Below are 27194 nucleotides of genomic sequence, written 5' to 3'. Positions count from 1 at the left end.
TTCTGGTCTTACTGCAATATAGGGTGGTATCTAGAGAGAACTGTAACATTCTGGTCTTACTGCAGTAGAGGGTGGTATCTAGAGAGAACTGTAACATTCTGGTCTTACTGCATTAGAGGGTGGTATCTAGAGAGAACTGTAACATTCTGGTCTTACTGCAGTAGAGGGTGGTATCCAGAGAGAAGAACTGTAACATTCTAGTCTTACTGCAGTAGAGGGTGGTATCCAGAGAGAAGAACTGTAACATTCTGGTCTTACTGCAGTAGAGGGTGGTATCTAGAGAGAAGAACTGTAACATTCTGGTCTTACTGCATTAGAGGGTGGTATCTAGAGAGAACTGTAACATTCTGGTCTTACTGCAGTAGAGGGTGGTATCCAGAGAGAAGAACTGTAACATTCTGGTCTTACTGCAGTAGAGGGTGGTATCTAGAGAGAAGAACTGTAACATTCTGGTCTTACTGCATTAGAGGGTGGTATCTAGAGAGAACTGTAACATTCTGGTCTTACTGCATTAGAGGGTGGTATCTAGAGAGAACTGTAACATTCTGGTCTTACTGCAGTAGAGGGTGGTATCCAGAGAGAACTGTAACATTCTGGTCTTACTGCAGTAGAGGGTGGTATCTAGAGGGAACTGTAACATTCTGGTCTTACTGCAGTAGAGGGTGGTATCTAGAGAGAACTGTAACATTCTGGTCTTACTGCAGTAGAGGGTGGTATCCAGAGAGAACTGTAACATTCTGGTCTTACTGCAGTAGAGGGTGGTATCTAGAGAGAACTGTAACATTCTGGTCTTACTGCAGTAGAGGGTGGTATCCAGAGAGAACTGTAACATTCTAGTCTTACTGCAGTAGAGGGTGGTATCTAGAGAGAACTGTAACATTCTGGTCTTACTGCAGTAGAGGGTGGTATCCAGACAGAACTGTAACATTCTGGTCTTACTGCAGTAGAGGGTGGTATCTAGAGAGAACTGTAACATTCTGGTCTTACTGCAGTAGAGGGTGGTATCCAGAGAGAACTGTAACATTCTGGTCTTACTGCAGTAGAGGGTGGTATCCAGAGAGAACTGTAACATTCTGGTCTTACTGCAGTAGAGGGTGGTATCTGGAGAGAACTGTAACATTCTGGTCTTACTGCAGTAGAGGGTGGTATCTAGAGAGAACTGTAACATTCTGGTCTTACTGCAGTAGAGGGTTGTATCCAGAGAGAACTGTAACATTCTGGTCTTACTGCAGTAGAGGGTGGTATCCAGAGAGAACTGTAACATTCTGTTCTTACTGCAGTAGAGGGTGGTATCTAGAGAGAACTGTAACATTCTGGTCTTACTGCAGTAGAGGGTGGTATCTAGAGAGAAGAACTGTAACATTCTGGTCTTACTGCAGTAGAGGGTGGTATCCAGAGAGAACTGTAACATTCTGGTCTTACTGCAGTAGAGGGTGGTATCCAGAGAGAACTGTAACATTCTGGTCTTACTGCAGTAGAGGGTGGTATCTAGAGAGAACTGTAACATTCTAGTCTTACTGCAGTAGAGGGTGGTATCTAGAGAGAACTGTAACATTCTAGTCTTACTGCAGTAGAGGGTGGTATCCAGAGAGAACTGTAACATCCTGGTCTTACTGCAGTTGAGGGTGGTATCTAGAGAGAACTGTAACATTCTGGTCTTACTGCAGTAGAGGGTGGTATCTAGAGAGAAGAACTGTAACATTCTGGTCTTACTGCAGTAGAGGGTGGTATCTAGAGAGAACTGTAACATTCTGGTCTTACTGCAGTAGAGGGTGGTATCTACAGAGAAGAACTGTAACATTCTGGTCTTACTGCAGTAGAGGGTGGTATCTAGAGAGAACTGTAACATTCTGGTCTTACTGCAGTAGAGGGTGGTATCTAGAGAGAAGAACTGTAACATTCTGGTCTTACTGCAGTAGAGGGTGGTATCCAGAGAGAGCTGTAACATTCTGGTCTTACTGCAGTAGAGGGTGGTATCTAGAGAGAACTGTAACATTCTGGTCTTACTGCAATAGAGGGTGGTATCTAGAGAGAACTGTAACATTCTGGTCTTACTGCAGTAGAGGGTGGTATCTAGAGAGAACTGTAACATTCTGGTCTTACTGCATTAGAGGGTGGTATCTAGAGAGAACTGTAACATTCTGGTCTTACTGCAGTAGAGGGTGGTATCTAGAGAGAAGAACTGTAACATTCTGGTCTTACTGCAGTAGAGGGTGGTATCTAGAGAGAAGAACTGTAACATTCTGGTCTTACTGCAGTAGAGGGTGGTATCTAGAGAGAAGAACTGTAACATTCTAGTCTTACTGCAGTAGAGGGTGGTATCCAGAGAGAACTGTAACATTCTGGTCTTACTGCAGTAGAGGGTGGTATCTAGAGAGAAGAACTGTAACATTCTAGTCTTACTGCAGTAGAGGGTGGTATCTAGAGAGAACTGTAACATCCTGGTCTTACTGCAGTAGAGGGTGGTATCTAGAGAGAACTGTAACATTCTGGTCTTACTGCAGTAGAGGGTGGTATCTAGAGAGAACTGTAACATTCTAGTCTTACTGCAGTATAGGGTGGTATCCAGAGAGAAGAACTGTAACATTCTAGTCTTACTGCAGTAGAGGGTGGTATCTAGAGAGAACTGTAACATTCTGGTCTTACTGCAGTAGAGGGTGGTATCTAGAGAGAACTGTAACATTCTAGTCTTACTGCAGTAGAGGGTGGTATCCAGAGAGAACTGTAACATTCTGGTCTTACTGCAGTAGAGGGTGGTATCTAGAGAGAACTGTAACATTCTGGTCTTACTGCAGTAGAGGGTGGTATCCAGAGAGAGCTGTAACATTCTGGTCTTACTGCAGTAGAGGGTGGTATCTAGAGAGAACTGTAACATTCTGGTCTTACTGCAATAGAGGGTGGTATCTAGAGAGAACTGTAACATTCTGGTCTTACTGCAGTAGAGGGTGGTATCTAGAGAGAACTGTAACATTCTGGTCTTACTGCATTAGAGGGTGGTATCCAGAGAGAACTGTAACATTCTGGTCTTACTGCAGTAGAGGGTGGTATCCAGAGAGAAGAACTGTAACATTCTAGTCTTACTGCAGTAGAGGGTGGTATCCAGAGAGAAGAACTGAAACATTCTGGTCTTACTGCAGTAGAGGGTGGTATCTAGAGAGAAGAACTGTAACATTCTGGTCTTACTGCATTAGAGGTTGGTATCTAGAGAGAACTGTAACATTCTGGTCTTACTGCAGTAGAGGGTGGTATCCAGAGAGAAGAACTGTAACATTCTGGTCTTACTGCAGTAGAGGGTGGTATCTAGAGAGAAGAACTGTAACATTCTAGTCTTACTGCAGTAGAGGGTGGTATCCAGAGAGAAGAACTGTAACATTCTAGTCTTACTGCAGTAGAGGGTGGTATCTAGAGAGAATAACTGTAACATTCTAGTCTTACTGCAGTAGAGGGTGGTATCCAGAGAGAAGAACTGTAACATTCTGGTCTTACTGCAGAAGGGGGTGGTATCTAGAGAGAAGAACTGTAACATTCTGGTCTTACTGCAGTAGAGGGTGGTATCTAGAGAGAAGAACTGTAACATTCTAGTCTTACTGCAGTAGAGGGTGGTATCCAGAGAGAACTGTAACATTCTGGTCTTACTGCAGTAGAGGGTGGTATCTAGAGAGAAGAACTGTAACATTCTAGTCTTACTGCAGTAGAGGGTGGTATCTAGAGAGAACTGTAACATCCTGGTCTTACTGCAGTAGAGGGTGGTATCTAGAGAGAACTGTAACATTCTGGTCTTACTGCAGTAGAGGGTGGTATCTAGAGAGAACTGTAACATTCTAGTCTTACTGCAGTATAGGGTGGTATCCAGAGAGAAGAACTGTAACATTCTAGTCTTACTGCAGTAGAGGGTGGTATCTAGAGAGAACTGTAACATTCTGGTCTTACTGCAGTAGAGGGTGGTATCTAGAGAGAACTGTAACATTCTAGTCTTACTGCAGTAGAGGGTGGTATCCAGAGAGAGCTGTAACATTCTGGTCTTACTGCAGTAGAGGGTGGTATCTAGAGAGAACTGTAACATTCTGGTCTTACTGCAGTAGAGGGTGGTATCTAGAGAGAACTGTAACATTCTGGTCTTACTGCAGTAGAGGGTGGTATCTAGAGAGAACTGTAACATTCTGGTCTTACTGCATTAGAGGGTGGTATCTAGAGAGAACTGTAACATTCTGGTCTTACTGCAGTAGAGGGTGGTATCCAGAGAGAAGAACCTGAGTTGGTTCTTCAGCTGGTTTGAAATCTATCGCCATTATCCACCGCTAATGACTCTGTAAACACATTGATCTTTGCAGACAGTTTGAAGTGTGTGCAACCAATGTCCGTGTACAGCTCAGAAACGTGACAGGACTTTACAACCAGACAAAGACAAAGCTGTTCAATGCTCTACGTTCAGAAGCCCTTCAAATCCATCAATATATAGTATGTGTTGTATGATAGATATTTAGTCATTTTGCCAAGGCTATGGGACGGTACTACTCCAGTATCTACCAACAACATATCATGTAGAACCTGGAAAATTACAGGTGTAAGTTACTGCATTACATTTCTTCTGATTCTGCTATCAAATCACCACTCAGATATCATTAAATACATTATCTTTGACAAGAACAGTGTATTTTGCAGTGGTAGAAAAAGTACCCAATTTTAAGCTGACATAGGGAATTGTTTTAAGATGGTCATAAAATTGATAATTTAGCTAGTTGATTTCGAATTTTAGGACTCCGTTAGGTATCAAAATAATAATATATATATATTTTGTTTTAAATTGATTATGGCCTTTACTACTATAGCCCATAGAAACAAAATGAATAACACATTTATACATGGCAAAAAGGACAGTAAAATAAATGATCACACGATATAAGGTTTTTAAGTGTCTGTCCTAAATCTAGGAGATGTAAAAAAAAAACTCAGGACATATTTATATTCGTGATAGTCTCCCCTTTCCATAGAGTTCAGACGCTACAGACATTTTACTTGAGAAGACTGATTTTCGGTCTTCAGAAGACTGGTTTCCTGGTCTGACAGACACCGCTCTAGCTCTGTCACCTTTCACCACAGATGAGGAAGTGCAACACTGACGGATGCTGTGGATTGAGACGTATCGAATGAATAAAACTAATATCTCTTAAACGGATGGTTTTAGATTGTAACTTAGATTGATTCACCGGTGTGTCAATCGATTCTAGGGGGCTTCATTGAAAATGACTCAAGTAAAAGTGAAAGTCCCCCAGTAAAATACTACTTGAGTAAAAGACTAAAAGTATTTGGTTTTAAATATACTTAAGTATTAAAAGTAAATGTAATTTCTAAAACATACTGCACTTAAGTATAAAAAAGTTAAAGTATAAATCATTTCAAACTCCTTTTACATGTATTAAGCAAACCAGATGGCACCATTTTCTTGTTATTTTTCTATTTACGGATAGCCATGGACACACTCTGACACATAGATATAATTTATAAACAAAGCCTTTGTGTTGACAGAGTCCGCCAGATCAGAGGCAGTAGGGATGAGTAGGAAATGTTCTTTGGATAAGTGTGTGAATTGGACCATTTTCCTGTCCTGCTAAGCATTCAAAATGTAACGAGTACTGTTGGGTGTCAGGGAAAAATGATATGATTTATTTTAAGAATGTAAACATTTTCAAAAAATCTAAATAGTCAAGTTAAGATACCCCCCCAAAAAAACAACTTAAGTATTTACTTTAAAGTATTTTTACTTCAGTACTTTACAACACTCATATGTTGAAACAACACACATCGTTGGAATGAATTCAATATACAATAGAGGCTGAGTATATTCCATGAAAGCCTTTAATAAAAAATAAAAAACTATAATTTGAATCATTCTATAAAGAGTTAAATAAAGAGCTGCTTTCGTTTCATTTTGTTCTTCAACTTAAAATCGAATTAGAAAACCATAATATCCAATTATAGTACACACCTGCATACAAAGACAGGGAACACATCAAAGGATCAAGCAACACGACTGTGTGTATAGATGTAAAGAATGCCTCAGTCATCCCACTTCTCTTGGCTCTAATTAGTCAATGCACTGATCTAATTAAGCAAATGCCTTTGTTGAAGGCGTCCAGGACTGACTGAGAAGATTGCCAGAAGCATAAGGTTAAGTGAGGTGGATTTGGGAAGACTTCATGGTTTATATTATAGCTAGACATGCTTATGCGCCTCATCCAATCACAGATATTGAATTATTAGATTCCCCAGAAGCAGCAGACTGTATTGTACAGTGTATTGTGTATGAAATGAAACATGTTTATTACAATACTCAATATGATAATTTATGGTTAAATCACTTAGGTGTTTTGACACCCATTGTGACACCCATTGTGATTTAGGCTAATGCTTTATATTGTAATAGGCTAAGGTAGCTGGGGGAGTAACACAACTTATGGCATGGGTTAAAATAAAGGGTTGGTTCTTCGAACAGGAACAAAAGGGTCCACTGACTTTAGCAGTCCTGAAATGTTACAACTTCCTGAAGGAAACCCAGTGTCCGGGGCCCTATGGGCCCTGGTCAAAAGTAGTGCACTACCCTCAGGGCCCTGGTCAAAAGTAGTGCACTACCCTCAGGGCCCTGGTCAAAAGTAGTGCACTACCCTCAGGGCCCTGGTCAAAAGTAGTGCACTACCCTCAGGGCCCTGGTCAAAAGTAGTGTGCTTAAAAAGGGAATAGGGTGCCATTTCGGACATCTGACTGAAGCACAGTTAATCCATAGAGGGGTGAACACATTGAATAAGGGGAGGGAGGGTTTAAAATCACAGAGATATCACTCCTGGGACCTGTTCTCACCGCAGGGGCTGGAATGTTCACTCCTGGGACCTGTTCTCACCGCAGGGGCTGGAATGTTCACTCCTGGGACCTGTTCTCACCGCAGGGGCTGGAATGTTCACTCCTGGGACCTGTTCTCACCGCAGGGGCTGGAATGTTCACTCCTGGGACCTGTTCTCACCGCAGGGGCTGGAATGTTCACTCCGGGGACCTGTTCTCACCGCAGGGGCTGGAATGTTCACTCCTGGGACCTGTTCTCACTGCAGGGGCTGGAATGTTCACTCCTGGGACCTGTTCTCACTGCAGGGGCTGGAATGTTCAGTCCTGGGATCTGTTCTCACTGCAGGGGCTGGAATGTGCAGTCCTGGGATCTGTTCTCAATGCAGGTGAGGTCCAGTCTTGGGTCCTGTTCTCACGATAGAGGGTGGGATGTCTAGTCTGCTCCGCCATGCAACAGAGGGTGTCTGAGACGCGATGATTAGCACACTGGCCAGCTAATTTTAGTAGGGTTTGGAATTGGACTAATCAGGATCTAAGAGCCGGCATCCACTCTAAATCACCTTCTTTGCACGTGTATAGAGATACTTTCCGGGTGGAAAAAAGGCTGTCTGCAGCCTCCCGATTATCCTCTGGAAAAGCCTCTAATCTGGCCGAAAGTACTTGAGTCAAGCAGCAACATAAACCACACTGATTATCATCCATTTTTCCTACTCCACCACAGTAGATGGATGAGGGAGGAAGAGGAGGAGGAAGAGGAGGAGGAAGAAGGGGTGGAAGAGGTGAGGAGGAGGAAGAGGAGGAGGAGGAAAAGGTGGAGAAGGAGGAGGAAGAAGGGGTGGAAGAGATGAGGAGGAGGAAGAGATGGAGGAGGAAGTTGTGAGGAGGAGGAAGAGGAGGAGGAGGAAGAGGTGAAGGAGAAGGAATAGGAGGAGGTTTCGCTAGCTGGCCTGGCCCTTCCTAACCACCATCTGCTTTAACAAATGTTAAGGCTGGACTAAATACCCCTGAGTCCTCTGTCCTAACCAGATTATCAGATATTCTAAGAAGGAGACTTGCCTCTTATCGTCTCCCAATCTCTTTTACAAAAGTAAATCAAGACTTGCTGTAGGGGATTACCAGGATTAGGGGCGGCCACAGACAAGGTTCTCAGCTCTGTGTCTTAAAGTCGCTGCCCTTCAGCCTGTCTCCCTTCTGCTTACTAGCATCTAAAGACATGCAAAGCCTTCCATTCCGTGAATCCAGCTGGCCCATTGTTTCCTCTGTCCTTGAGTGAGTGTGGCGCCGCAGTAAATTATATTGTAGAGCAGGCTGGTTAGTTAATGAACTGGCGTCTTTTATTTAGATGGTGAAATCAAAGGTAACATTTACAGTAATGAGTTAATGAGTCTTATCTGTAGCACTCACTAACGTGTCCATTTGAGGACAGCCTCTGTTCCGACACATTAGAGTCGTCTTTAAAAGACTCGTCCACACATGGTGTTGGGACCATTCGAGTAAAGACAATACATTGCAGTCCAGAGATATATCTAACATGTGTACATGTTGTGTCGACCACCCAACCGTCATAGAGTATTAACCAATGAGGAGAGGACTTTGTGGTTAAAGCAGACGAAGGCCTTGAGGCCGCTACGTAAAAGCTTAAGAAAGAGCAGTGATACTAGCAAGAGCAGTGTGCGGGTGTCTTCTTGTTTTTTCTCTGTTTAGAGCAGAGCTGCCAACTCTCACGTATTGGCCGTGAGACACATGCATTCGACCCTGTTCTCAGGCTCTCACGACACACCTCTTATATCTCACGCATTGAAAAGTACTGCTTTCATTTTTTTTTTTATGAGTCCATTGTATAGTCACCTTGCTCCCAAATCGTTTTGAAAAAGAAGAATTTGCACCTGCAATTAAAATCAAGAGCAGAACCTCTATCATTCTCCTGTCTTGCCACAGCCCTGTGAACCGCTACACATTGAAGCGTTATGATTGGTCTAGATATGTGAGGGATCAAGGGGATTGGATGCGTGTTTTAAAGAAACGCCCCCTAAAGATTTGAGTGGAGCTGAATGGAAAGCGAGAACGTTCTCCGCTGAGTTTATTAAACTGTAAAAAGAGTAGCACTGTAGTTCTGTTTCATGAACTATGTTGTCAACAAAATGAGGTGGATTTTTCTCCAGTCCGTATTGCAAAACGCAGCCTTTTGACAGCATGTTCTAGAGTCGTTCTTGGCAACAACACAACTGTGTTGTTGTTACTCCCTTCACTGATTTTATTATTACACTTATTCCCAATCTTGAGAACAGGGATCAATCCCTGCTTCCGACTTTCCACCTGAGAACAGGGATCAATCCCTGCTTCCGACTTTCCACCTGAGAACAGGGATCAATCCCTGCTTCCGACTTTCCACCTGAGAGCAGGGATCAATCCCTGCTTCCGACTTTCCCCCTTAGAACAGGGATCAATCCCTTCTTCCGACTTTCCCCCTGAGTACAGGGATCAATCCCTGCTTCCGACTTTCCCCCTGAGTACAGGGATCAATCCCTGCTTCCGACTTTCCCCCTGAGTACAGGGATCAATCCCTGCTTCCGACTTTCCCCCTGAGTACAGGGATCAATCCCTGCTTCCGACTTTCCCCCTGAGAACAGGGATCAATCCCTGCTTCCGACTTTCCACCTGAGAACAGGGATCAATCCCTGCTTCCTACCTTCCAACTGTTTCTAGCATTAGCCTGTCTCTCTACAGTATCTAATTACTGTCTGAATAAAGTGTCAAACTACCGGGAATTTTTTTTTTGAAAAAAATATTAGCTTACTTAAAATGTCATCCCCCACAAATCCCAAAGTATCAAAGTCATCACATTTTGAGTGTTCATTTAATGTTCAAAGCATACTGAATACACCTGACCTGTGGTTCTTAATTAAAACAAATTCCACGCAGGTTATATGCCTAAGCCATGTCAAAATATGTAGAATTGCAGGAAATGTGTTTTAAAACAGTACAGTTTTCCCTCCCTCTAGGGGTTGTGCTAGGGGGGAAAACGGAATTCACATAGCAAATCAAACTCCAAGCTTTCTTCAAAAGCATGGCAGCCCTGTTAGAGACTTCAGGACACTGTCTGCATGATAGATTGCTGACAGATTACCCAGTGTACACCACTTCAAAGAGGATAAAATGAAGCAAGAATTTCAATGTAAACAACCCTGAGCTGCTCTTTTGCTCTGCCATTCCTTTTGGATTCAGATGTGGTGGGCTACAGTACCAGTCACCTGGCAGTTAACATGTGGCACAAAGCACAACAAAAAACCTTGTCCTTAAAAAAAAGCTCTCTAAATAAACTGTTGTGTGCCTCTATAAACATGCATGTCTGAAACAGTTTCCTGTTGAAGATTAACGTTCAAGCTCATGTTTAATGCGTTTAAGCAGAACACGGTTTCCCGTTTTCAAAGGAAAATCTTGTAAATCTTGTTTATCCGTACGACAACCTGAAATGACAAACATTGAGAAAAAGCAATCTAGGACTGACAAATTAGATTAAACCTTACAGCACCTAGGATGAGGTTACAGTCCACTGCGTTCTAGGCTTACAGTTATTAAGCCATTCCCCCAAAAATGGCACAAGATACACATGTGTAACAAGAACACAATAACATAAATAAATTGTTGTTTCAAAAATAATTTCTATGTAGTTCTCTTCGAGATTATAACATCAGTGGTAATTGAATAAACCAAGACTTCCTACAATCCTCCACACACCAAAATAACCATTTCGTAAGAGTAATCATTACACTCACCCAATATACCCTGCAGTGCCTATATGTCTGCTTTAGATAATGATCAAACATGGAACAAACTGTTGTAACAGAAATCAATGCTGCTCAGATTCCTAACCATGGAAACACCTAATTTAATCGACAGAATTGTTTTTAATGAAAACAACAATCTCGACTGTAGAAAACACTCCACGTCTCAGAGAGGGAGAGAGTAGGAACTCACTCCTCTCTGGCTTTGCCACTGATTTGATTGTTGTACACACACAAAAGGTAAGACGGCTGCCGCAATGGGGATGATTGAATTATTCAGTTTGGCAGAGATTTCGCAGCAATTGTGTGGAGTGCCTTGAGTGGAGAGAGAGAGACAGAGAGAGAGAGAGAGAGAGAAAGAGAGAGAAAGAGAGAGACAGAGAGAGAGAGAGAGAGAGAGAGAGAGAGGGCGAGAGAGAGAGAGAGAGAGAGAGAGAGAGAGAGAGAGAGAGAGAGAGAGAGAGAGAGAGAGAGAGAGAGAGAGAGAGAGAGAGAGAGAGAGAGAGAGAGAGAGAGAGAGAGAGAGAGAGAGAGAGAGAGACAGAGAGAGAGACAGAGAGAGACAGAGAGAGACAGAGACAGAGAGAGAGAGACAGAGAGAGAGAGACAGAGAGAGAGAGACAGAGAGAGAGAGAGAGAGAGACAGAGAGAGAGAGAGAGAGAGAGAGAGAGACAGAGAGAGAGACAGAGAGAGACAGAGAGAGACAGAGACAGAGAGAGAGAGACAGAGAGAGAGAGACAGAGAGAGAGAGAGAGAGAGACAGAGAGAGACAGAGAGAGAGAGAGAGAGACAGAGAGAGACAGAGAGAGAGACAGAGAGAGAGAGACAGAGAGAGAGCGTTCTCGTGTTTCCTGCTCCATTAGACAGCCACATGCATAAATAGCCCACTACAGACCGTCATTAGTGATGCAGCTATATAGCCTGAGCACATCATTCTCAAGATCACAGTTACCACTCTGCTAATTTTCTCTATGCTCCTGACACCCCTAGAACAATGAAAGCTTTATGAGCAGAACAAACAAAAAAACAGAAAGAGATTTACATTCACTACATCCAACTAACTATGTGTTGATGAAAAGCTGAGGAAAAAATGAGAAATTCAAGAAAACAAAGATAATTATCTACAAGTGTAATTGGGTTGAAAACTCTTTAAAATCGAAGAAAACTTGAAGCTGAGCCAGGGGCTGGTCTGCCAGATGGACTGCTGACAGACACCACGATCTCATAGAAGAATATATGGGTCAATGTTAGTGTATATAAATATTGGTTTTGACTATTTATAGCAGAATCTCACTAATGTAATACTGATTTATGTGACTGATAATCAAATCAAATCAAAACGTCACACACGTCGAATAGAACAGGTGCAATTAAAAAACAACAATGCAATTTAAAATATATCTTTTTTTACTAAATAAACTAACGTTTAAAAAAATTATACAATAAAATAACAATAACGAGGCTATATACAGGGGGTACCGGTACTGAGTCGATGTGCGGGGGTACAGGCCATTTGATTAATTGTTCAGCAGTCTTATGGCTTGGGGGTAGAAGCTGGTAAGGAGCCTTTTGGTCCTAGACTTGGCGCTCCGGTACCGCTTGCCGTGCAGTAGCAGGGAGAACAGTCTATAATTTGAGTGGCTGCAGTCTTTGACAATGTTTTGGGCCTTCCCCTGACACCGCCTAGTATAGAGGTCCTGGATGGCAGGAAGCTTGGTCCCAGTGATGTACGGGGCCGTACACATTACCCTTTGTAGCGCCTTACGGTCAGAGGCCGAGGAGTTGCCATACCAGGCGGTGATGCAACTGGTCAGGATGCTCTCAATGGTGAAGCTATATAACTTTTAGAGGATCAGGGGACCCATGCCAAATCTTTTCAGTGTCCTGAGGGGAAGTCCAGGATCCAGCTGCAGAGGGAGGTGTTGAATGCTGAGCTGTAATCAATGAACAGTCAATGAACAACATTCTCACATAGGTGATCATTTTTTCCAGGTAGGAAAGGACAGTGGATTGCAATAGAGATTGCGTCATCTGTGGATCTGTTGGGGCCATATGGGAATTGGAAGCGGATGATGGTGTTGATGTGAGCCATGACTAGCCTTTCAAAACACTTCATGGCTACAGTCAGTAGTGATTTAGGCAGGTTACCTTGGTGTTCTTGTGCACAGGGACTATGGTGGTCTGCTTGAAACATGTAGGTATTACATACTTGGTCAGGGAGAGGTTGACAATGTCAAATGTGTCACTTGCCAGTTGGTTCGCGCATGCTCTGAGTACATGTCCTGGTAATTTGTGAATGTTGACCTGTTTAAAGGTCTTTACTCACATTGGCTACGGAGAGTGTGATCACACAGTGTGATCTGGGGCAGCAGGTAGCCTAGCGGTTAGAGTGTTGGACTTGTAACTGAAAGGTTGAAAGATAAAATCCCTGAATTGACAAGGTAAAATACATCTGTAGTTCTTCTCCTGAACAAGGCTGTTCCTATGCTGTCATTGAAAATAAGAATATGTTCTTAACTGACTTGCCTAGATAAATGAAAAAATGATGTATGCTTCAGTGTTGCTTGCCTCGAAGCATAAATAGCATTTGTCCCGTCTGGAAGGCTTGCATCATTCAGCAGTCGAGAGCTGGGTTTCCCTTTGTAGTCCATAATAGTTTGCAAGCCCTGCCACAACATCCAACGAGTGTCACAGCCAGTGTAGTAGGATTCAATCTTAGATCCCTTTTGTGACCCTTTGCCTGTTTGATAGTTCGTCTGAGGGCTTATTTTAAGCATCCGGATTAGTGTCCCGCTCCTTGAAAGTGGCAGCTCTAGCCTTTAGCTCAGTGCGGATATTTTCTGTAATCCATAGCTTCTGGTTGGGATATGTACGTACGGTCACAGTGGGGACGATTTCGTCAATGCACTTACTGATGAAGCTGGTGAATGAGGTAGTATACTCCTCAATTCCATCGGATGAATCCCAGAACATATTCCAGTCTGTGCTAGCAAAACAGTCCTATGGCTTAGCATCTGCATCACCTGACCATTTCCGTATTGAGTGAGTGATACTTCCTGCTTTAGTTTTTGCTTAGGGTAGCAGGTAGGCTAGTGGTTAGAGCATTGGGCCAGTAACCAAAAGGTTGCTGGATAAAATCCCAGAGCTGAGAAGGTAAAAATCTGTCATTTTGCTCCTGAACAAGGCAGTTAACCCACTGTTCCCTGGTATTGCTGTCATTGTAAATAAGAATTTGTTCTTAACTTACTTGCCAACTAGGTAAAAAAAAAAAGTAATCCAGGGGAAAGAATTATGGTCAGAGTACGGGACATTACAAGGCTGCTTCCTACCGTTCTACGACAGATGCCGGAAGCTGAGGGACATAAAGCATGAAATAAATCCACACATGCTATTTTTCCTATAAAGGTCACTAGAAGACTCATAACAACAGCATCATGGTCCATCCTTGTTCAATGTTTAACACTTAGTAATTGAATAAGGTTTTATATCAGTGGTCTTACACTGGGCTGAGGTGGGGTACATGTTGCTCCTGCTGTTGTGCTGTTGTGCTGTCTGCCACGGGTTTACTGTACCACGCTGTAGACTAAGTGTGGGGTCAGACGACGTTCGGGACAGCTAAAAATTAATTTTAATGAACTGAAAGGTTCCAAAAAGCGGCCAATTATTTCAGGTCGTTGGGCCGTGGGGGGGGGGGGGGGGGGGGGGTATGTTTAGTTGTGGTAGGGGGTCTGGTGTTGTTGTAAAAGATTCAGTTACTGGCAACACACACCTTGTTAAAAGATTATTGTAGCTCTGTTGGAATAACTTTGATAGATAGCTTTACAAATGTTTACTTGCAGAGGACTACAGGGGCGAAGCAGTTACTCTTAGCAAACAAGTAGCAAAGTTACACGAGCTACTGGTGACCTACTTTGGGGAATACACAGTCATCTACTTTTTCTTTCTCACTACCCCAGTGGTGTATCTGGTGGAAGTGTCGCCGCTGTGTCGACACTCTCCACAGCCTATTGGCTGACACTCTGCAGGGTTCCCTGGAGAATGGAGTTAGTAGGATGTTCCTGGATTACTTGGGGGATGTTCCTGTTCTTAATCTTACCAACCAGCCAAGTCAAAAACTTCCACGGTGAGGAGACTCTGGCAATGGGGGCATCCTGTCTCGGAGCTCTACGGACAATTCCTCCGACGTCATGGCTTGGTTTATGCTCTAACATGCACTGTCAACTGTGGAACCTTATACAGACAGGTGTGTGCCTTACCAAATCATATCCAATCAATTGAATTTACCACAGGTGGACTCCAATCAAATTATAGAAACATCAAGGATGATCAATGGAATCAGGATGCACCTGAGCTCAATTTTGAGTCTTATAGCAAAGGGTCTGAATATTTATGTAAATAAGGTATTTCTGTTTGTGATTTGTAATACATTTGCAAACATTTCTAAAAAGCAGTTTTTTCTTTGTCATAATGGGGTATTGCGTGTAGAGAAAAAATTATAGAAAAAAATATAATTTAATCGTTTTTAGAATAAGGCTGTAATGTAACAATGTGGAAAGATGAAGGGGTCTGAATACCTTCCAGAGTGTAGAGTGTACTGTATATATGTATCTGTTTTATATACCTTAAGGGGTCCTACAATTCTAAATCAAATAGCTAAATAATCCATGGTATGACCATCTTAAAACAATTCCATATGTTAGCGTAATAGAAACCCTTTTAACCTCTGTCAAAAAAAAGAAGACAAATCTGAACAAAAAGTTTGTCACCCCAAAAAATATGTAACATCTGTACACTTGCATAATTAAACTTTTTTAAAATTCAATAAAATCTCTTGAAAAACATTTCATTATTAAATAATAATGAAACAAAACATAAGAAAGCAGAGGAATTACCATGCAATGTTGGTATTGTTCCCAATTGTATATATACACTACCATTCAAAGTTTAGAAATGTCCTTGTTTTTGAAAGAAAAGCAAATGTTTTGGTCCATTAATAACTGATCAGAAATACAGTGTAGACATTGTTAATGTTGTAAATGACTATTGTAGCTGGAAACAGCTGATTTTTAATGGAATATCTACATAGGTGTACAGAAAGAAGCCCATTACCAGCAACCATCACTCCTGTGTTCCAATGGCACCTTGTGTTAGCTAATCCAAGTTTATCATTTTAAAAGGCTAATTGGTAATTAGAAAAACCTTTTTCAATTATGTTAGCACAGCTGAAAAATGTCGTCCTGATTAAAGAAGCAATACAAGTGGCCTTCTATGTACCCGCAAAACACCAGTCTCAACATCAACAGTGAAGAGGCAACTCCGGTATACTGGCCTTCTAGGCAGAGTTGCAAAGAAAAAGCCATATCTCAGACTGGCCAATAAAAATAAAAGATTAAAGAACACAAAAGAACACAGACACTCTGCCTAGAAGGCCAGCATCCCAGAGTCGCCTCCTCACTGTTGACGTTGAGACTGGTGTTTTGCGAGTACTATTTAACGAAGCTGCCAGTTTAGGACTTGTGAGGCGTCTGTTTCTCAAACTAGACACTCTAATGTACTTGTCGTCTTGCTCAGTTGTGCACTGTGGCCTTCCACTCCTCTTTCTATTGTGGTTAGAGACACTTTGCGCTATTCTGTGAAGGGAGTACTGTAGTACACAGCATGGGACGAGATATTCAGCTTCTTGGCAATTTCTCGCATGGAATAGCCTTCATATATCAGAACAAGTTTTGACGAGTTTCAGAAGAAAGTCTTTGTTTAAGGGTCATTTTGAGCCTGTAATTGAACCCACAAATGTTGATGCTCCAGATACTCAACTAGTCTAAAGAAGGACAGTTGTATTGCTTATTTAATCAGGACAACAGTTTTCAGCTGTGCTAACATATTTGCAAAAGGGTTTGCTAATAATCAATTAGCCTTTAAAATGATAAACTTTGATTAGCTAACACAACGTGCCAGTGCAACACAGGAGTGATGGTTGCTTATAATGGGCCTCTGTACGCCTATGTAGATATTCCATTAAATATCAGCCATTTCCAGCTACAATAGTCATTTACAACATTAACAATGTCAACACTGTATTTCTGATCCATTTGATTCTATTTTAATGGACAAAAATAAGTACATTTCTAAGTGACCCCAAACCTTTGAACGGTAGTGTAGGTTTGCACCAGTTGTGTTAGTTCTCAGTGAGAAGCTAGCATTTAGCAAGTGATTTTCCAGGTTTACATTAAGCTATTTATAGTAGTTTGACATTTGCATTCCCTCTCTCCCTGTGAGGATGTGCATAGTCTACTGTAGTGATCCTCTTTTCACCAAGGACGTACTTCCCTCAAGGGAATTGATTAGCTTCACACTTTTTGAAATATGAAGTAACTTTGATAAGCAATTAAATAGTTTATTTTGCTTCTGTGTTTCATGCGTTTCTGTAGCCTTTCAAGTGTCAGATTTAAAACCTACAACGAGGCGTAGTTAAGATCTCTGGTTGGGTTCATAGTTAAGATCTCTGGTTGGGTTCATCGTTAAGATCTCTGGTTGGGTTCATAGTTAAGATCTCTGGTTGGGTTCATAGTTAAGATCTCTGTTTGGGTTCATAGTTAAGATCTCTGGTTGGGTTCATAGTTAAGATCTCTGGTTGGGTTCATAGTTAAGATCTCTGGTTGGGTTCCTAGTTAAGATCTCTGGTTGGGTTCATAGTTAAGATCTCTGGTTGGGTTCATAGTTAAGATCTCTGGTTGGGTTCATAGTTAAGATCTCTGGTTGGGTTCATAGTTAAGATCTCTGGTTGGGTTCATAGTTAAGATCTCTGGTTGGGTTCATAGTTAAGATCTCTGGTTGGGTTCATAGTTAAGATCTCTGGTTGGGTTCATAGTTAAGATCTCTGGTTGGGGTTCCTAGTTAAGATCTCTGGTTGGGTTCATAGTTAAGATCTCTGGTTGGGTTCATAGTTAAGATCTCTGGTTGGGTTCATAGTTAAGATCTCTGGTTGGGTTCATAGTTAAGATCTCTGGTGGGGTTCATAGTTAAGATCTCTGGTTGGGTTCATAGTTAAGATCTCTGGTTGGGTTCCTAGTTAAGATCTCTGGTTGGGTTCATAGTTAAGATCTCTGGTTGGGTTCCTAGTTAAGATCTCTGGTTGGGTTCATAGTTAAGATCTCTGGTTGGGTTCCTAGTTAAGATCTCTGGTGGGGTTCCTAGTTAAGATCTCTGGTTGGGTTCATAGTTAAGATCTCTGGTTGGGTTCATAGTTAAGATCTCTGGTTGGGTTCATAGTTAAGATCTCTGGTTGGGTTCCTAGTTAAGATCTCTGGTTGGGTTCATAGTTAAGATCTCTGGTGGGGTTCATAGTTAAGATCTCTGGTGGGGTTCATAGTTAAGATCTCTGGTTGGGTTCATAGTTAAGATCTCTGGTTGGGTTCATAGTTAAGATCTCTGGTTGGGTTCCTAGTTAAGATCTCTGGTTGGGTTCCTAGTTAAGATCTCTGGTTGGGTTCATAGTTAAGATCTCTGGTGGGGTTCATAGTTAAGATCTCTGGTGGGGTTCATAGTTAAGATCTCTGGTTGGGTTCATAGTTAAGATCTCTGGTTGGGTTCATAGTTAAGATCTCTGGTGGGGTTCCTAGTTAAGATCTCTGGTTGGGTTCCTAGTTAAGATCTCTGGTTGGGTTCCTAGTTAAGATCTCTGTTTGGGTTCATAGTTAAGATCTCTGGTTGGGTTCATAGTTAAGATCTCTGGTTGGGTTCATAGTTAAGATCTCTGGTTGGGTTCATCGTTAAGATCTCTGGTTGGGTTCATAGTTAAGATCTCTGGTTGGGTTCATAGTTAAGATCTCTGGTTGGGTTCATAGTTAAGATCTCTGGTTGGGTTCATAGTTAAGATCTCTGGTTGGGTTCATAGTTAAGATCTCTGGTTGGGTTCCTAGTTAAGATCTCTGGTTGGGTTCATAGTTAAGATCTCTGGTTGGGTTCATAGTTAAGATCTCTGGTTGGGTTCATAGTTAAGATCTCTGGTTGGGTTCATAGTTAAGATCTCTGGTTGGGTTCATAGTTAAGATCTCTGGTTGGGTTCCTAGTTAAGATCTCTGGTTGGGTTCCTAGTTAAGATCTCTGGTTGGGTTCATAGTTAAGATCTCTGGTTGGGTTCATAGTTAAGATCTCTGGTTGGGTTCATAGTTAAGATCTCTGGTTGGGTTCCTAGTTAAGATCTCTGGTTGGGTTCATAGTTAAGATCTCTGGTTGGGTTCATAGTTAAGATCTCTGGTTGGGTTCATAGTTAAGATCTCTGGTTGGGTTCATAGTTAAGATCTCTGGTTGGGTTCATAGTTAAGATCTCTGGTTGGGTTCATAGTTAAGATCTCTGGTTGGGTTCATAGTTAAGATCTCTGGTTGGGTTCATAGTTAAGATCTCTGGTTGGGTTCCTAGTTAAGATCTCTGGTTGGGTTCATAGTTAAGATCTCTGGTTGGGTTCATAGTTAAGATCTCTGGTTGGGTTCCTAGTTAAGATCTCTGGTTGGGTTCATAGTTAAGATCTCTGGTTGGGTTCATAGTTAAGATCTCTGGTTGGGTTCCTAGTTAAGATCTCTGGTTGGGTTCATAGTTAAGATCTCTGGTTGGGTTCATAGTTAAGATCTCTGGTTGGGTTCATAGTTAAGATCTCTGGTTGGGTTCATAGTTAAGATCTCTGGTTGGGTTCATAGTTAAGATCTCTGGTTGGGTTCATAGTTAAGATCTCTGGTTGGGTTCATAGTTAAGATCTCTGGTTGGGTTCATAGTTAAGATCTCTGGTTGGGTTCATAGTTAAGATCTCTGGTTGGGTTCATAGTTAAGATCTCTGGTTGGGTTCATAGTTAAGATCTCTGGTTGGGTTCATAGTTAAGATCTCTGGTTGGGTTCATAGTTAAGATCTCTGGTTGGGTTCATAGTTAAGATCTCTGGTTGGGTTCATAGTTAAGATCTCTGGTTGGGTTCATAGTTAAGATCTCTGGTTGGGTTCATAGTTAAGATCTCTGGTTGGGTTCATAGTTAAGATCTCTGGTTGGGTTCATAGTTAAGATCTCTGGTTGGGTTCATAGTTAAGATCTCTGGTGGGGTTCATAGTTAAGATCTCTGGTTGGATTCATAGTTAAGATCTCTGGTTGGGTTCATAGTTAAGATCTCTGGTTGGGTTCCTAGTTAAGATCTCTGGTTGGGTTCATAGTTAAGATCTCTGGTTGGGTTCATAGTTAAGATCTCTGGTGGGGTTCATAGTTAAGATCTCTGGTGGGGTTCATAGTTAAGATCTCTGGTTGGGTTCATAGTTAAGATCTCTGGTTGGGTTCCTAGTTAAGATCTCTGGTTGGGTTCATAGTTAAGATCTCTGGTTGGGTTCATAGTTAAGATCTCTGGTTGGGTTCATAGTTAAGATCTCTGGTGGGGTTCATAGTTAAGATCTCTGTTTGGGTTCATAGTTAAGATCTCTGGTTGGGTTCATAGTTAAGATCTCTGGTTGGGTTCATAGTTAAGATCTCTGGTTGGGTTCCTAGTTAAGATCTCTGTTTGGGTTCATAGTTAAGATCTCTGGTTGGGTTCCTAGTTAAGATCTCTGGTTGGGTTCATAGTTAAGATCTCTGGTTGGGTTCCTAGTTAAGATCTCTGTTTGGGTTCATAGTTAAGATCTCTGGTTGGGTTCATAGTTAAGATCTCTGGTTGGGTTCATAGTTAAGATCTCTGGTTGGGTTCATCGTTAAGATCTCTGGTTGGGTTCATAGTTAAGATCTCTGGTTGGGTTCATCGTTAAGATCTCTGGTTGGGTTCATAGTTAAGATCTCTGGTTGGGTTCATAGTTAAGATCTCTGTTTGGGTTCATAGTTAAGATCTCTGGTTGGGTTCATAGTTAAGATCTCTGGTTGGGTTCATAGTTAAGATCTCTGGTTGGGTTCATAGTTAAGATCTCTGGTTGGGTTCATAGTTAAGATCTCTGGTGGGGTTCATAGTTAAGATCTCTGGTTGGGTTCATAGTTAAGATCTCTGGTTGGGTTCCTAGTTAAGATCTCTGGTTGGGTTCCTAGTTAAGATCTCTGGTTGGGTTCATAGTTAAGATCTCTGGTTGGGTTCATAGTTAAGATCTCTGGTTGGGTTCATAGTTAAGATCTCTGGTTGGGTTCATAGTTAAGATCTCTGGTTGGGTTCATAGTTAAGATCTCTGGTTGGGTTCATAGTTAAGATCTCTGGTTGGGTTCATAGTTAAGATCTCTGGTTGGGTTCCTAGTTAAGATCTCTGTTTGGGTTCATAGTTAAGATCTCTGGTTGGGTTCATAGTTAAGATCTCTGGTTGGGTTCATAGTTAAGATCTCTGGTTGGGTTCATAGTTAAGATCTCTGGTTGGGTTCATAGTTAAGATCTCTGGTTGGGTTCATAGTTAAGATCTCTGGTTGGGTTCATAGTTAAGATCTCTGGTTGGGTTCATAGTTAAGATCTCTGGTTGGGTTCATAGTTAAGATCTCTGGTTGGGTTCATAGTTAAGATCTCTGGTTGGGTTCCTAGTTAAGATCTCTGGTTGGGTTCATAGTTAAGATCTCTGGTTGGGTTCATAGTTAAGATCTCTGGTTGGGTTCCTAGTTAAGATCTCTGGTTGGGTTCATAGTTAAGATCTCTGGTTGGGTTCATAGTTAAGATCTCTGGTTGGGTTCCTAGTTAAGATCTCTGGTTGGGTTCATAGTTAAGATCTCTGGTTGGGTTCATAGTTAAGATCTCTGGTTGGGTTCCTAGTTAAGATCTCTGGTTGGGTTCCTAGTTAAGATCTCTGGTTGGGTTCATAGTTAAGATCTCTGGTTGGGTTCATAGTTAAGATCTCTGGTTGGGTTCATAGTTAAGATCTCTGGTTGGGTTCATAGTTAAGATCTCTGGTTGGGTTCATAGTTAAGATCTCTGGTTGGGTTCATAGTTAAGATCTCTGGTTGGGTTCATAGTTAAGATCTCTGGTTGGGTTCATAGTTAAGATCTCTGGTTGGGTTCATAGTTAAGATCTCTGGTTGGGTTCATAGTTAAGATCTCTGGTTGGGTTCATAGTTAAGATCTCTGGTTGGGTTCATAGTTAAGATCTCTGGTTGGGTTCATAGTTAAGATCTCTGGTTGGGTTCCTAGTTAAGATCTCTGGTTGGGTTCATAGTTAAGATCTCTGGTTGGGTTCATAGTTAAGATCTCTGGTTGGGTTCATAGTTAAGATCTCTGGTGGGGTTCATAGTTAAGATCTCTGGTTGGATTCATAGTTAAGATCTCTGGTTGGGTTCATAGTTAAGATCTCTGGTTTGGTTCCTAGTTAAGATCTCTGGTTGGGTTCATAGTTAAGATCTCTGGTTGGGTTCATAGTTAAGATCTCTGGTGGGGTTCATAGTTAAGATCTCTGGTGGGGTTCATAGTTAAGATCTCTGGTTGGGTTCATAGTTAAGATCTCTGGTTGGGTTCCTAGTTAAGATCTCTGGTTGGGTTCATAGTTAAGATCTCTGGTTGGGTTCATAGTTAAGATCTCTGGTTGGGTTCATAGTTAAGATCTCTGGTGGGGTTCATAGTTAAGATCTCTGTTTGGGTTCATAGTTAAGATCTCTGGTTGGGTTCATAGTTAAGATCTCTGGTTGGGTTCATAGTTAAGATCTCTGGTTGGGTTCCTAGTTAAGATCTCTGTTTGGGTTCATAGTTAAGATCTCTGGTTGGGTTCCTAGTTAAGATCTCTGGTTGGGTTCATAGTTAAGATCTCTGGTTGGGTTCCTAGTTAAGATCTCTGTTTGGGTTCATAGTTAAGATCTCTGGTTGGGTTCATAGTTAAGATCTCTGGTTGGGTTCATAGTTAAGATCTCTGGTTGGGTTCATCGTTAAGATCTCTGGTTGGGTTCATAGTTAAGATCTCTGGTTGGGTTCATCGTTAAGATCTCTGGTTGGGTTCATAGTTAAGATCTCTGGTTGGGTTCATAGTTAAGATCTCTGTTTGGGTTCATAGTTAAGATCTCTGGTTGGGTTCATAGTTAAGATCTCTGGTTGGGTTCATAGTTAAGATCTCTGGTTGGGTTCCTAGTTAAGATCTCTGTTTGGGTTCATAGTTAAGATCTCTGGTTGGGTTCCTAGTTAAGATCTCTGGTTGGGTTCATAGTTAAGATCTCTGGTTGGGTTCCTAGTTAAGATCTCTGTTTGGGTTCATAGTTAAGATCTCTGGTTGGGTTCATAGTTAAGATCTCTGGTTGGGTTCATAGTTAAGATCTCTGGTTGCGTTCATCGTTAAGATCTCTGGTTGGGTTCATAGTTAAGATCTCTGGTTGGGTTCATAGTTAAGATCTCTGGTTGGGTTCATAGTTAAGATCTCTGGTTGGGTTCATAGTTAAGATCTCTGGTTGGGTTCATAGTTAAGATCTCTGGTTGGGTTCATAGTTAAGATCTCTGGTTGGGTTCATAGTTAAGATCTCTGGTTGGGTTCATAGTTAAGATCTCTGGTTGGGTTCATAGTTAAGATCTCTGGTTGGGTTCATAGTTAAGATCTCTGGTTGGGTTCATAGTTAAGATCTCTGGTTGGGTTCATAGTTAAGATCTCTGGTTGGGTTCATAGTTAAGATCTCTGGTTGGGTTCCTAGTTAAGATCTCTGGTTGGGTTCATAGTTAAGATCTCTGGTTGGGTTCATAGTTAAGATCTCTGGTTGGGTTCATAGTTAAGATCTCTGGTGGGGTTCATAGTTAAGATCTCTGGTTGGATTCATAGTTAAGATCTCTGGTTGGGTTCATAGTTAAGATCTCTGGTTGGGTTCCTAGTTAAGATCTCTGGTTGGGTTCATAGTTAAGATCTCTGGTTGGGTTCATAGTTAAGATCTCTGGTGGGGTTCATAGTTAAGATCTCTGGTGGGGTTCATAGTTAAGATCTCTGGTTGGGTTCATAGTTAAGATCTCTGGTTGGGTTCCTAGTTAAGATCTCTGGTTGGGTTCATAGTTAAGATCTCTGGTTGGGTTCATAGTTAAGATCTCTGGTTGGGTTCATAGTTAAGATCTCTGGTGGGGTTCATAGTTAAGATCTCTGTTTGGGTTCATAGTTAAGATCTCTGGTTGGGTTCATAGTTAAGATCTCTGGTTGGGTTCATAGTTAAGATCTCTGGTTGGGTTCCTAGTTAAGATCTCTGTTTGGGTTCATAGTTAAGATCTCTGGTTGGGTTCCTAGTTAAGATCTCTGGTTGGGTTCATAGTTAAGATCTCTGGTTGGGTTCCTAGTTAAGATCTCTGTTTGGGTTCATAGTTAAGATCTCTGGTTGGGTTCATAGTTAAGATCTCTGGTTGGGTTCATAGTTAAGATCTCTGGTTGGGTTCATCGTTAAGATCTCTGGTTGGGTTCATAGTTAAGATCTCTGGTTGGGTTCATCGTTAAGATCTCTGGTTGGGTTCATAGTTAAGATCTCTGGTTGGGTTCATAGTTAAGATCTCTGTTTGGGTTCATAGTTAAGATCTCTGGTTGGGTTCATAGTTAAGATCTCTGGTTGGGTTCATAGTTAAGATCTCTGGTTGGGTTCCTAGTTAAGATCTCTGTTTGGGTTCATAGTTAAGATCTCTGGTTGGGTTCCTAGTTAAGATCTCTGGTTGGGTTCATAGTTAAGATCTCTGGTTGGGTTCCTCGTTAAGATCTCTGTTTGGGTTCATAGTTAAGATCTCTGGTTGGGTTCATAGTTAAGATCTCTGGTTGGGTTCATAGTTAAGATCTCTGGTTGGGTTCATCGTTAAGATCTCTGGTTGGGTTCATAGTTAAGATCTCTGGTTGGGTTCATCGTTAAGATCTCTGGTTGGGTTCCTAGTTAAGATCTCTGGTTGGGTTCATAGTTAAGATCTCTGGTTGGGTTCATAGTTAAGATCTCTGGTTGGGTTCATAGTTAAGATCTCTGGTTGGGTTCCTAGTTAAGATCTCTGGTTGGGTTCATAGTTAAGATCTCTGGTTGGGTTCCTAGTTAAGATCTCTGGTTGGGTTCCTAGTTAAGATCTCTGGTTGGGTTCATAGTTAAGATCTCTGGTTGGGTTCATAGTTAAGATCTCTGGTTGGGTTCATAGTTAAGATCTCTGGTTGGGTTCATAGTTAAGATCTCTGGTTGGGTTCATAGTTAAGATCTCTGGTTGGGTTCATAGTTAAGATCTCTGGTGGGGTTCATAGTTAAGATCTCTGGTGGGGTTCATAGTTAAGATCTCTGTTTGGGTTCATAGTTAAGATCTCTGGTTGGGTTCATAGTTAAGATCTCTGGTTGGGTTCATAGTTAAGATCTCTGGTTGGGTTCATAGTTAAGATCTCTGGTTGGGTTCATAGTTAAGATCTCTGGTTGGGTTCCTAGTTAAGATCTCTGGTGGGGTTCATAGTTAAGATCTCTGGTTGGGTTCATAGTTAAGATCTCTGGTTGGGTTCATAGTTAAGATCTCTGGTTGGGTTCATAGTTAAGATCTCTGGTTGGGTTCATAGTTAAGATCTCTGGTTGGGTTCATAGTTAAGATCTCTGGTTGGGTTCATAGTTAAGATCTCTGGTTGGGTTCATAGTTAAGATCTCTGGTTGGGTTCATAGTTAAGATCTCTGGTTGGGTTCATAGTTAAGATCTCTGGTTGGGTTCATAGTTAAGATCTCTGGTTGGGTTCATAGTTAAGATCTCTGGTTGGGTTCATAGTTAAGATCTCTGGTTGGGTTCATAGTTAAGATCTCTGGTTGGGTTCATAGTTAAGATCTCTGGTTGGGTTCATAGTTAAGATCTCTGGTTGGGTTCATAGTTAAGATCTCTGGTTGGGTTCATAGTTAAGATCTCTGGTTGGGTTCATAGTTAAGATCTCTGGTTGGGTTCATAGTTAAGATCTCTGGTTGGGTTCATAGTTAAGATCTCTGGTTGGGTTCATAGTTAAGATCTCTGGTTGGGTTCATAGTTAAGATCTCTGGTTGGGTTCCTCGTTAAGATCTCTGGTTCTGTTCATGCCTTCAAACACCCACAATGAGGTATAGTTAAGACGTCTGATTGTGTTCATTGTTAAGAGCTCTGGTTGTGTTCATGCCTTGCAATTGAATTGGATTCTAACAGTATTATGTTATGGCAAACCATAACAGACGACATGGGATTCCTTATATATACACAGTATATATATATTAATATTCTTACATAGTTATACTGTAAATGTGCACTTCAAAAGTCCTGTTTGTAGAATATTTCCATCATAACTTCTATTTAAAACTGTTCCTAATGAAAGATGGATATCTAAACTGTTTCGTATTTCTTCCCTGTAGTCGAGTTACGCAGTTACAAGAAAAACAACAACATTTCATATTTTTTGCAATTTTTTCCCTCAGGCTGGACTGATGAGCCAATTATTATTGTTTGTCCAACTAACCAATCCAGCAACACAGTATTTGTGAAGGGCATGGCCCGTCGTTGACCTAGACAGTACAATGTAGAATGACAATCTTACCAAAAAATTACAAATCATCGAATAGATGATTTCAAGGTTATTTTTAGTCTTAATGGGCTTCTGTTATAAGTAGAGGAAATGCAAGGAAGCTGGATAGAGTATAATATAATGAAGGAAGGACAGAGAGACAGTATAATATAATAAAGGAAGGACAGAGAGACAGTATAATATAATGAAGGAAGGACAGAGAGACAGTATAATATAATGAAGGAAGGACAGAGACAGAATAATATAATGAAGGAAGGACAGAGAGACAGACAGACAGTATAATATAATGAAGGAAGGACAGACAGACAGACAGACAGACAGTATAATATAATGAAGGAAGGACAGAGAGACAGTATAATATAATGAAGGAAGGACAGAGAGACAGTATAATATAATGAAGGAAGGACAGAGAGACAGACAGACAGTATAATATAATGAAGGAAGGACAGAGAGACAGTATAATATAATGAAGGAAGGACAGAGAGACAGACAGACAGTATAATATAATGAAGGAAGGACAGACAGACAGTATAATATAATGAAGGAAGGACAGAGAGACATACAGACAGTATAATATAATGAAGGAAGGACAGAGAGACAGTATAATATAATGAAGGAAGGACAGACAGACAGACAGACAGTATAATATAATGAAGGAAGGACAGAGAGACAGTATAATATAATGAAGGAAGGACAGAGAGACAGTATAATATAATGAAGGAAGGACAGAGAGACAGACAGACAGTATAATATAATGAAGGAAGGACAGAGAGAGAGTATAATATAATGAAGGAAGGACAGAGAGACAGACAGACAGTATAATATAATGAAGGAAGGACAGAGAGACAGTATAATATAATGAAGGAAGGACAGAGAGACAGACAGACAGTATAATATAATGAAGGAAGGACAGAGAGACAGTATAATATAATGAAGGAAGGACAGAGAGACAGACAGACAGTATAATATAATGAAGGAAGGACAGAGAGACAGTATAATATAATGAAGGAAGGACAGAGAGACAGACAGACAGTATAATATAAAGAAGGAAGGACAGACAGACAGTATAATATAATGAAGGAAGGACAGAGAGACAGTATAATATAATGAAGGAAGGACAGACAGACAGACAGACAGTATAATATAATGAAGGAA

General features: G+C 41.3%; 1 protein-coding gene across 1 annotated transcript in view; it reads right to left on the bottom strand.

Moving 5' to 3' along the window:
• The window catches only part of LOC139581769 (protocadherin-11 X-linked-like), a 387159-nt gene that overhangs the window by 287048 nt on the left and 72917 nt on the right, over window positions 1–27194 (bottom strand). The gene's annotated exons all lie outside the window — the stretch shown is intronic.

Source organism: Salvelinus alpinus, chromosome 7 (genome assembly GCF_045679555.1).
Source record: "Salvelinus alpinus chromosome 7, SLU_Salpinus.1, whole genome shotgun sequence".
Classification (NCBI taxonomy): Eukaryota; Metazoa; Chordata; class Actinopteri; order Salmoniformes; family Salmonidae; genus Salvelinus; species Salvelinus alpinus.
This window is presented reverse-complemented; position numbering and strand designations above follow the sequence as displayed.